An 11,136-nucleotide genomic window follows, 5' to 3' on the forward strand; every position below is an offset into this window, starting at 1 on the left:
GTGTTCAACCTGTCCTGGTATACCTCACCCCTCCCCGCCCCTCCCTGGCCTACACAAATATAGCTGCAGACAGACAGAGCCACAGACTTCCTGTCCCGAGCTGAGCTTTCCCTCAGGTAAGGGGGTCAGGGGGGGTTCGGCTCTCCGCACACACTGGTTCTCTCTCTGGGTGTGTGGGCCTGTGCTGTGGTGTGTGTGACTGTGTGTCCGTATGCATGTCTGTCCATCTGTCTTCCCGCACTTCCAGACTGAAGCAGTGGAGAGCAAGGAGAGAGGGGGCGACATCAGGAACAGGGGTGTGGGACTTGGGGACAGGTGCATCCCTTGTCTCCTCTCCCCATGTGCACAAAAACCCCTTTTCCACCACTGCACCCAGAGGGCGGCTCTGCATCCCGCCAGAGGCTGCGTGCGTGCGTGCGTGCGTGCGTGCGTGCATCTTGGGGAAGGAAAAAAGACTGAGTTTGAGATTGCTGTAAACGAAACCTGTGTTTCTCGAACTACAGGTGTTTCTGGGGGTCACTCGCCGGCTCTGGCCGTCTAAAGATGCATCCAGGTGAGCAGCAGCGTGGGGTGAAGGAGAGGAAAGGGGTGGGGGAGGGTGACCACAGGGCCTCCTGGAGGGGGCAAGGAGAGGGGGTGGGCCTTGAGCTGGAAGGAGGAAGAGTTGGGGTTTGGGCCAGTGAGCGCATCATCGTGAGGTTTGGCTAGGGTGAGTAGAAGAGCTCACAGAGTGTAACAAGAACCCACAACCTCCTCGCTGGGAGTGAGCCAGCGCCCAGCCCGCAGGGCCCCGCTGCGAGTGCTGTATTGACTTTCCATGTGCATCTGTTGTGTTGTGGAGCAGATGAATGAAGGCATGCACATGGGCAGCTGGCCCTCTTGGGGAGCCTGGCGGGGTGGGGGTGTGGGGGAGACTGGGTGGGAAGAGGTCAGGAGTTTTTTTTTCCATGCTGCCGAACAAAATGACCAAAGCTGCTTTCCTTCCCCTTCCTCCCCCACAGGTCCAAAGGTAGGAACGTCCCCCCAAGCCTCTCCCCTCTGACCTCCCAATGGCCACATCCTCCAAACCTCCTTCCTGGGCCTCCACTTCCACCAAATGAAAAGGCGGGAGCAGGCTCCCCCCCCCTCCAGCTTTTCCTTGCCATTCTGCCATCTGTCTCCTTCCCCTCCCTGCCCAGCACTCCATCCTCTCTCCCACTGAGTCTCCACCTGTCCGCCGCGGCCCTGCGCTCCTGGCTAGCCTCGCCGCCTGGCTGGGTGGCTGGCTCACACCCAGGGCCCAGCCACACCGTGGGGCCTCTGGCACAGGTTGTACCCTTCCTCCGTTCCACCCTTGTGGGCACCCAACTGGATCTGTGGGTCCACCACAAGAGAGCCCTAGAAGGAGAGGTAGAGAGGGAGGGAAGTGGCTGTTTGTAGACACCTCTGTGCCCAGATGGGGCATGTTGTCACATGACCCAGGAAACCCAGCCCAGGGGCCTATGCTAACTGTCTCCACCCATTATTCCAAGCCCTCCTCAGACCCTGGTGGGGGCAACACAGAGAAGGTATTTCTCCCATCTCTGCTGCACATGGCCCTGACTCCTGGGTGGCCTAGTGCGGTATCAAAGATCACAGCCCTCCTTGGGCCTGATCTTAGGCTTCAGGGGCGATTCTAACCAACATGGGTTTCAAGACACACTTTCTGCAGCCCTCTTTTTTTTTTTTTTGGGTCCGGTCGTGGGGCCTGAATTCTGGGCCTGGGCGCTGTCCCTCAGCTCTTCAGCTCAAGGCTAGCGCTCTACCACTTGAGTCACAGCGCCACTTCTGGCTTTTTTCTTTTTGCTTATGTGGTGCTGAGGAATCGAACCCAGGGCCTCCAGCATGCAAGGCAAGCGCTCTACCACTGAGCCACCTTCCCAGCCCCTCTGCAGCCCTCTTCTATCTGAGAAGTAAAACTTTCACTTCCCTTACTATTCTTCCTGATTTCTGGGGTCTGGCATGCGCTCGGGGGTGACAGGGGCTCGGGTACCACACACGCTATGCTATACATTCCTCTGTTTGCACAGCTCCAAACCACGCCCATGGCTGTCTATATGCAAGTGTAACATGCACACAAGCGCACACACACACACACACACACATCTTCCATCTCCTTCCCTTGGTCTCCTCCCACTCTCCCGCCGCCCCCCACTTCTCCTCAGTTCCTGAATCTTCCTTACCTGCTGACTGCCTCCCCCTCCCCCCTCCCCACCTTCCCCACCCCCCCACCCTGCTTTTAGTGACCCCTCTGAAGCCTCTTCCATCCCCAGCCTGGCTCCTAAGTACAGTCAGCCTGGGCTCCAGCAGGGTTCCGCTGTTAATCACTCTGCAAGGCAAGGGGTAATGTGAGATAATTGAACTTCTTACACAGAGAATAAACTGAGGTGCAGGGGTGGAAATCACACTTCGCCTAAGAAATGGGAAGCAGGAAACCTAGGCCCCTCTCCTTTACAGCCTGCTGTGTGCTCAAGAGCCTCTTGAGGACACGGGGTGGGGGAGGCTGGGAGCCATCACTTGCCAATCCTCCCCCCCAGCCCCCCCCCCACTCCAACCCCTTGCTCAAGACTCAGGAGTCCTGAGTCCCCTGGAGAGGTGGGGTGAAGAAGAAATGACTGCAAATGAGCTGGGCACTGACCTTGGACTCTGACATTGCTCATTTGGCTTTCCACAGGGTCACTGTCCTCCTCCCCCAGGTCCAGGGCACTGCCCTCCAGGACCCTGCAGGCCCCCTGGCCCAGGCCACTGCCCCCCGGGACCTGGAGGACACCCCCCTGGCCCAGATCACTGCCCCCCGGGACCTGGAGGACACCCCCCTGGCCCAGGCCACTGCCACCCGGGACCTGGCGGACACCCCCCTGGCCCAGGTCACTGCCCCTCAGGACCTGGAGGACACCCCCCTGGCCCAGGCCACTGCCCCCCGGGACCTGGAGGACACCCCCCTGGCCCAGGCCACTGCCCCCCGGGACCTGGAGGACACCCCCCTGGCCCAGGCCACTGCCCCTCGGGACCTGGAGGACACCCCCCTGGCCCAGGCCACTGCCCCCCGGGACCTGGAGGACACCCCCCTTGCCATGGTCCAAGGCACTGTGGCCCACACCACTGAGGGAAGATGAAACAGGCCACATGCCGAGGAGCCCCGCTGATCTGGAAGGGTCCTGAGCCAGAATCTTCTCTTCCTAATAAACAGGCTCCTAGAGGCCATGTTCTATTAAAAGAAAGAGAGAAAGAAAAGAAAGTCTGCCTTCCTTCCCCTCACTTGACACTCAGGGGACACTGTGGCCTCTGGGTTCTGTTGCTGGAATGGGGCATCTCTCCTGGCATCCACAGAAGCCTGACTCAGTGGGCCCACAGCAAATGGCTGTGTAAGGTCCTCCTCCTCCACTTCTCGCATATGCCCACTCTCATCCACGGACCTCAAGTATATCCCAGCCACCTCCACCGGATCCCGTCTATCTAGATCTGGGGAGCCTTCCCAGGCTCCAGCCCGCACCTCAGTCCTGTATATCTGAGCCTCCAACCGGCACCCTGCCATCCAGAGGGACCTCACTATCGCCCCAACTCTCCAGCCTCCTGAATTCTCATCACACCCCCTAACTCCTCCCCACACAGCCATGTCTTCCCTCTCTCCTACCCCCGGGTGTTGGCAAAGGCCATGTCTCTAGGCCTATTAGGAAGACAGAAGCCTTTCCTCTCTGGACCCCTCCCTCTGCCACGAGTTTCAGAGAACCTCAGGGGTCTGACCACACCTTGCCCAGCTGGCACCGATTTGTAGGCTAGCCCTGTATCCCTCCAACCAAACTGTAAGCTACTCAGGACAGGTAAACTGTCAGATTGTCCCACCTTCTGCTTCCACAGCCCGTTTGCCAGCGGTGTGAGACCCTCCCACATCCAGGCCTTTTGGTCTCCCTGGCCCGCAGGCTTCTCCTATGGCTGGTGTGTGTTCTCTTTCCCAAATGGGAGACCTGCAGTGCCTGGCTGGCAGGCCAGGCGGTGACCATGGGGGGTGGGGGGGGCTGGGCATTTCTCTGAGCATCCCTCCTTCCTCTCCCTCCTCTCCCTCCCCTCTCCCCATCCTCCCCTCCTGGTATTGCCCACTTCAAAAATTAATAACAATAACAATAATAATAATACACGAAATCGAGGCTCAGCGGCTGAGGGATGCAGAAGCCAGGTCCAGTCCAAATGGACAGCAAGGAAAAACCCAGTTGAGCAGATGGATGCCTACCCCCCCCCCCTGCCAGGAAAGGAGAGGAGCCAGGAAATGGAGACTCAGAATGACCCGCCTCCCCCCTCCTTCCTCCCCCCTCCTTCCTCCCCCCTCCTCCCCCCCCCCCCCCCCCCCCGCCCTGGGCCTGCGCTAGTGACAGACGCAGGCTGCTTTTTAAATCCTGAGGTTCTCTTATCTCTAACCCGGCGCTGCACCCCAGTTCCCGAGGAGCAGCCTGAGCCCCCGCCCCCACTCCACCCCACCCCAGTCGGCCGGGCTCCTAAGGACAAGCGCTCAGACCCGGCCAGGAGGAGCGAGGCGCGGTGCCGCAGCGCGCGGCCTCGGTGACAGACAGAGGCCCCCCTGGTCCCGCGCTGCGGCGCTGCAGCGAGCCTCGCTCTCGGACGGCCCCGCCCCCGGCCCCGCCCCCGACGCCAGCTTATTGGCTGGAATATTCCCCGGCCCCGCCCGGCGACTGGCGGGCTGGAGCTGACGCATGCGCACGAGTCCGTCGCTGGCGCTGCTTCAGCACCAGCTCCCGGACAGCGGCGCCGCCCACGGGCACGGACGTGGCGGCCGCGACTCCGGCGGGGAACCGCGGCCTGAGGGCGGTCGCTGAGCCCCGGACGGCAGCTCCCCGGACAGGCAGGAGGACCTCTCGGCAGGTCCGGCTCGCAGGTCTGCTCGGCACCCCCCGGCTCCAGGTATTTTCCACAGCCGCCATCCATCCCCCCCCCCCGGCTCATTCCCGGCCCTTCCCCGGGCGCCCCGCGTTTTTTGGGGGGTGGGGGTGGGGGCGGTGGAGATTCGGGAGCCCCCTTCCTGCCACGTCAGTCTGTTCGCCCCTGAAAACCTCCGCGCCCCCATGGCTTTCCCCCTCCCGGGGAGCCCTGCCCCACCCACCTCCCTGCGACCCCCCTTTCCTGGGCCTCAGGACCCCCCCGCCCCCCGGCCTTGCCTGTGCGCCGAGGCCTCCCCCGGAGGCCCCCACCCGCCCGCCGTCATGTCAGACTGCCAGGCTGCAGCGTGTCCGTGTGCATGGGGAGGTGTGCATGATGTACCGCGGGGGGGGGGGGGAGGGCGGGAAGGGGGTTCACCGAAGCAGGGAGACATTTGGCAGCTGCGTCAGGGACTGCCCACCGCCGCCGCCATCATCACCACCACCACCGCCACCACCATCATCATCATCATCATCATCATGTCTGTCTGCCTTGCATCTTCCCTTCCCCCATCCCTTCCCTCCCCCCCTCACCCAGCGGTTCGTGTCCCTGCCTGTGATGGCCTCTAAGAGGCTCTGGAGGTCGCCCTGGGGTGTCTGTGTGACCCCTGAAGCGCCCCTGCCCCGCCCCCCCCCCAGGCTGGAGGGAGAGGAAGGAGCCCTTCCCCCACCCTGTGTGTGATGGAGCACTCCAGCCAGGTAACAATATGGCGCAATTTCTGTGTCCTGCCGCCCCCAGCTCTCTCCTCTGACATGACACTGCCTCTCGCTCCTGCCTGGGCTGAAAGCAAAGTGCAGTCCTTTGAGGCTGAAAAACAGAGATGGAAACACTGTTTCCCGACTATCACAAATGAAAAGCACATTCTGTCCCTCAAAGGGAAGAGAGAGCCCCACAAGTGGAGGCAAACATTTTGTTCCCTGTGTCACAAATACGTCACTGTGGAGGGAACAGAATCTTCTTCGGAGGGTGAATGGGGGGAGGGGCGTGCTCCTCACACCTGGGGCCAGCTTGGGACTATGTCCAACCAGAAAAAGATAGGTGAGGCTGGAGCCCAGGAAGCGCTCTGACACCCTGCATCCCTCCCCAGCCACCGAGAAAGAAAAAGCAAAGCCAAACCATGCACAAACAAAAGGAGGAAGAGGGAGGGGAAGATGGGAAGAAGAAGAAGAAGAAAAAGAAGATGGAGCAGTGCAGAGGCCTAGAGCCAGAGCTGCTGTTCGGGGAGTTGGGCAGGAGAGCCATTTGCTGTCTGGTTTATCTTGCCAAAGATCAGCCCTGTCTAGTCTGCTCATTTCCCCTGGGCCCCAGAGCCACTTGCTGTGTTCCCACAATTCCCAGGGGCCCCGGGGCCCCCCAGGCTCCCTCCACACTGGACAGAGACCACGGACACTACCTAGGATAGACTCGGGGTTCCTGCTGAGCAAAGTGGCACTCTGGGGAGAGGTACACAGTGTATAAGATGGCACACACATACACCACACACACACACCCCCACACACTATAAACCACACCACACACAAACCACATACACCTCAGGAATCACACACATACCACAAACCACACAAACACCCCTCACACCACACATATATCACACACATACATACACACCACAAGCCACACCGCACGTACAACACACCCTACAAACCACATACACTCACAACACACATATCATACACAAACCACACAAATACCCCCTCATCACACATATATCACACACACACCTCACACACCACGCATACACACACATCACACAAACACCCTCCACACCACACACATCACAAACCACACAAATACCCCTCACACCACACACACATCACACATATACATACCACAAACCACACCACACACACCACACAAACACCCTACAAACCACACACACATCACACTCAAACCACATGAACAACCCCTACACCACACACACATCACACACACTACACACTTGTCATAATTTTTTTTTCCTTTATGTATCTCATGTTTCAGTGCTAGGGACTAAATGCAGGGCCTTTGTAAAGCGTGCTCTGTAGCACAGCTAAGTAGCCAGCCCCTTTGTAAACCCTAGATTTTTATTTTCTTTTTAAGACAAAATCTTTATTGTTCAGACTGGCCTTAAACTCCTGAGCTCAAATAATTTTCCTGCCTCAGCTTCTCATGTAGCTGGGACTATAGACACACCACCATGCCCAGCAACCTGTATCCACCACAGAGATATTCAAAATAATTTTTTTTTGGTTGGTTGTGGGGCTTGAACTCTGGGTGTGGGCACTGTTCCTCCGCTCTTCAGCTCAAGGCTTGAGCCACAGCGCCACTTCCGGTTTTCTGATGGTTTGTTGGAGATGAGTCTCACATACTTTCCTGCCCCGGGCTGGCTTTGAACCACAATCCTCAGATCTCAGCCTCCTGAGTAGCTAGGATGACAGGCGTAAGCCACCGGCACCCAGCTTCTCCTTGAGTTTTTTAAATGACCTCATTTATTCCCAGCGGCTGGAGCTGCTTCCCAACTATCTGTCTGGCCACTCTGTGGAACCACAAGAATGTCCACATGACCTTTCCGTAGGCTTTTGGGGCAAGGCTAATACACACAAATAGCTGCCCACCACCGGGCTCCCATGTTGGGGCTCTGTGTCTGGAGTTCAGTCAGGCTAGCCCTGGCTGCTGGGATCTTTTCCTCCTGACCCAGGCCAGCATCACCACTTTCCATCCTCCTCTCCCCGCCCCCCACCTGCCTGCATGCCTGCCCGCCTGCCATCACTCAGCTTACCAGCCACTGGGCCCGGCAGGCAGACCAAGAATGTACTCATCCCAGTCAGTGCTGCAGAACCAAAAGGCTGGAGAAGGGAGGACAAGAGCATTTAACTCCTATCACTGCTCTCCTGTGAGCAGATGCGGGCAGGGGCTGGCAGAAGCCAGTTGGGCTGGGCGCTGGGAGGGCTGCAGGAGAGGCCCGTAGTCCACAGCAGTCAGGATGTGGCGGGATTTGTAGTTCTCCATATTGACCATGGCTGGCAAGGTGAAGAAGAGTCAGACTAGAGGAGCAGAGGATCCTAGTTCCTCAGAGAGGCATGGTAGAGGTAGAAGGGAAGGATCTGGTGCCAAGGAGACCCTCGTGGAAACTAACCAAGGATGTTCCTTGAAGAAGAACCAACTGAACAAGGGTGCTCTGCCAACACCCCCACCCCACCCCAGTGTGCTGGCTTCCTTCATGTAAAAGAAATTGACATTCTAAAGAGGGGCACAGACATTCTAAAGAGAATTCCATTGCTTGGTGCTCCAAGACCAGGGGCAGCCAGAACTGGCCCATTGCTGCACCTTGGCTGTTCACTCTTCTGACCACTAGAAGGCAGCCTGTGCTCTAAACAGGGAGACTGAGGACCCTCAGGACTCAGTCCAGGCCAGGTACTCAAAAAATAAAAATAAAGACTACGGGACTTCAAACCTTAAAGAAGTAACTATCCAGCAGGGTGCTGGGAGCCCACACCTGTAATCCAAGCTACGCAAAAGGCTGAGACCTAGAAGATCACAGTTCAAAACCAGCCTAGGGGATTAGAGGCATGGCTCAGATGGTAGAGCACCAGCCAATGAAAGTGTCAGATACTGAATTTGAGTCCTATCTCAAAAAAAAAAGAGGAGGAGGAGGAAGAGGAGGAAGAAGAGGAGGAGGATAAGGAGGAAGAGAAAAACATCCATGTCAGGTATGGCGGGACAGAGCTATAATTCCATCACTAAGGAGGCTGAGGCAGGTTTGTGAGTTCCAGGTCAGCCTAAGCTACATAGTAAGATACTGTCTCAAAAAACAAACAAACAAAACAAGGGCTGGGGACTATAACTCAATGGCAGAAGGCCCTAGGTCTGATCCCCAGAACAATTAATAAACTACCTAAAACTTTTAAAAGACTACATACGTATATGCATTATAAATGTGTATATATAGGCATTCATTTCACACACACACACACACACACACACACACACACTCAGGGTGTGAGAAATTATAAAATGGAGACATATTGCCTGAGGTGCCAAAAGGTGACAAGTTACGAATGCAAATACACACCTTTAATGCCATTTGCAGTATAAGTGTGGGAAAGGGTGAAAAATCCAACGTGCCTTCTGCAGGCCGGGCAGCGGGCAGCTTTCGTGTGTCCCATTAATTGATTCACATATCAAAACAGACAAGGGTGCTAATATTTTGACAACCATGACTCTTTCCTGGGACCTCAGGCTAAGGCGTGACAGGACCAGGAGCCTACCTTCACTGCTCCCCCATTTTGCCCTCAGTGTGAGCACTAATCTCTCATAGCCAGACATCCTTCTGAAAATGAAATAAAATAGAAGTAGATTTTGCCTCGTCTTTCAGGTCCTCCACTTGGTCTCCAGGCATAACTTGATCTCCATGGGCAATGTGCACACACTGCTGTGGCCAGGACTTTGGCCCATAGCCATCAGTCCCTGCTCTCCAGCCCTACTTTCCACAGGAAAGACAGGCAAGAGACACAACTCCATCATGCAGAGTTATGCCATGAAGAACTATCAGGCAGGGTAAAGGATTACAGAGCTCATGGTGACTTGAAATAGGGAAGGCTTCACCGAGGAGGTAAGACTTGCATGGAGTTCAGAGTATTCTTAAAAAGTAACTCAGTAGAACACATGCCTAACATGAGTGAGACCCTGAGATTCATTCCCAGCTCTGCAGAAAAGAAAAAGACAAAAAGGGAAAATTAAAAAATAAGATGAAGGGGCTGGGAAGGTGTCCTAGTGGTAGAACACATGCCTAGCATGCATGAGGCCCTGGGTTCGATTCCTCAGTACCATATAAACAGAAAAAGCTGGAAGTAGCTCTGTGGCTCAAGTAGTAGAGTGCTAGCCTTGAGCAAATGAAGCTCAGAGACAGTGCCCAGGCCCTGAGTTCCAGCCCTAGAACTGGCAAAACAACAAACAAACAAAAATGGAAGCCAAATGCTGGTGGCTCAAGCCTGTAATCCTAACTACTCAGGAGGCTGAGATCTAAGGATCATGGTTCAAAGCCAGCCAGGCAGAAAAGTCCCCATGAGACTCCCTCCCCCCATGAGAGTCTTATCTCCAATTTATCACTCCAAAACTGGAAGTGGAACTGTGGCTCAAAGTGGTAGAGCACTAGCCTTGCATGCATGAGGCCCTGGGTTCAACTCCTCAGCATCACATAAGCAAAAAGCCAGAAGTGGCGCTGTGGCTTAAGTGGTAGAGCGCTAGCCTTGAGCTGAAGAGCTGAGGGACAGCACCCAGGCCCAGAGTTCAGGCCCCACGACTGGACCCAAAAAAAAAAAAAAAAAAAGAGTTCAGGGACAGTGCCTAGGCCCTGAATCCAAGCCCCACAACTGATATACATCCATACATCCATAAATTTTTTTTAAAATGGCAGGCATGATGCTGTATGCTTATATTTCCAGTCCTTGTGAGTATGAAGCAGGAATATGTTTTAGGCCAGCCTGACCTACATAACAAGACCCTGTCAAAAAAAAAAAGATGAAAGAAAGAAAAGGCAGAATAAGGAAACATGGACTGCCGCCCCCCCCCCCGGGTTCTGCGATTGTCTGGGGGTGATGGCAGGGAACAACCTGACAAAAGAAAATGTTCAAAGGATCCAAGAGTGCCTAGATGTGTCAGGAGAATAAAGGGACCAGCTGGGGGCACCAGCAGGTACACCACCTACCCAGCAAGTGTGAGCCAAGTTCAAACCCCAGGACTATAAAAAAGAGAGAGAGAGAGAAAGGAGGAGGAACAGGAGGAGGAGGCAGGAGGAGGAGGAGGAGAGGAGGAGAAACAACTGTAGCAGGAAAGCATGGGCCACAAGTCAGAAGACCCTGAACTGCTCTCAAAGTCCCCTCCTTACCCCTGACTGCCTCTGTTTTCAAGCCTACAAAAACGAGGCCATTCTTACCTTACAGAATTGTTTGCCACGAGTAAATGAGATCGTGCATACAAAACCGTGTCAGCTTGGGGCATGGTGGCCAACCATGTCCTTTTGAGTGCTGGATGAAAGCATGCTCCCCCAAGATGCAGACTTTGCGACCTCGCCCCCTCCCCTTTCCCTCAGATGGAGGGTCAGGCAACCCCGGGCTCCTCCTGTCTCCTTGCCTTCCTGAACAATTCTGGGATGTGGGGTGCTCTACCTCCATCCTCCACCCTTCTCTCCCCTACCTGTGATCTCCCAGG

General features: G+C 55.9%; 1 long non-coding RNA gene across 1 annotated transcript; it reads left to right on the forward strand.

Annotated features, from left to right (window-relative positions):
• Positions 1-471: 471 nt before the first annotated feature.
• Positions 472-2,730, forward strand: LOC122114373. The gene is made up of 3 exons (XR_006148575.1): positions 472-553; positions 1,002-1,009; positions 2,693-2,730. It is a non-coding gene; the product is annotated as an uncharacterized LOC122114373 (long non-coding RNA).
• The last annotated feature ends 8,406 nt before the right edge of the window (positions 2,731-11,136 follow it).

This window comes from Dipodomys spectabilis, unplaced genomic scaffold, assembly GCF_019054845.1.
Source record: "Dipodomys spectabilis isolate Male_0828 unplaced genomic scaffold, ASM1905484v1 ptg000108l, whole genome shotgun sequence".
Taxonomy (NCBI): Eukaryota; Metazoa; Chordata; class Mammalia; order Rodentia; family Heteromyidae; genus Dipodomys; species Dipodomys spectabilis.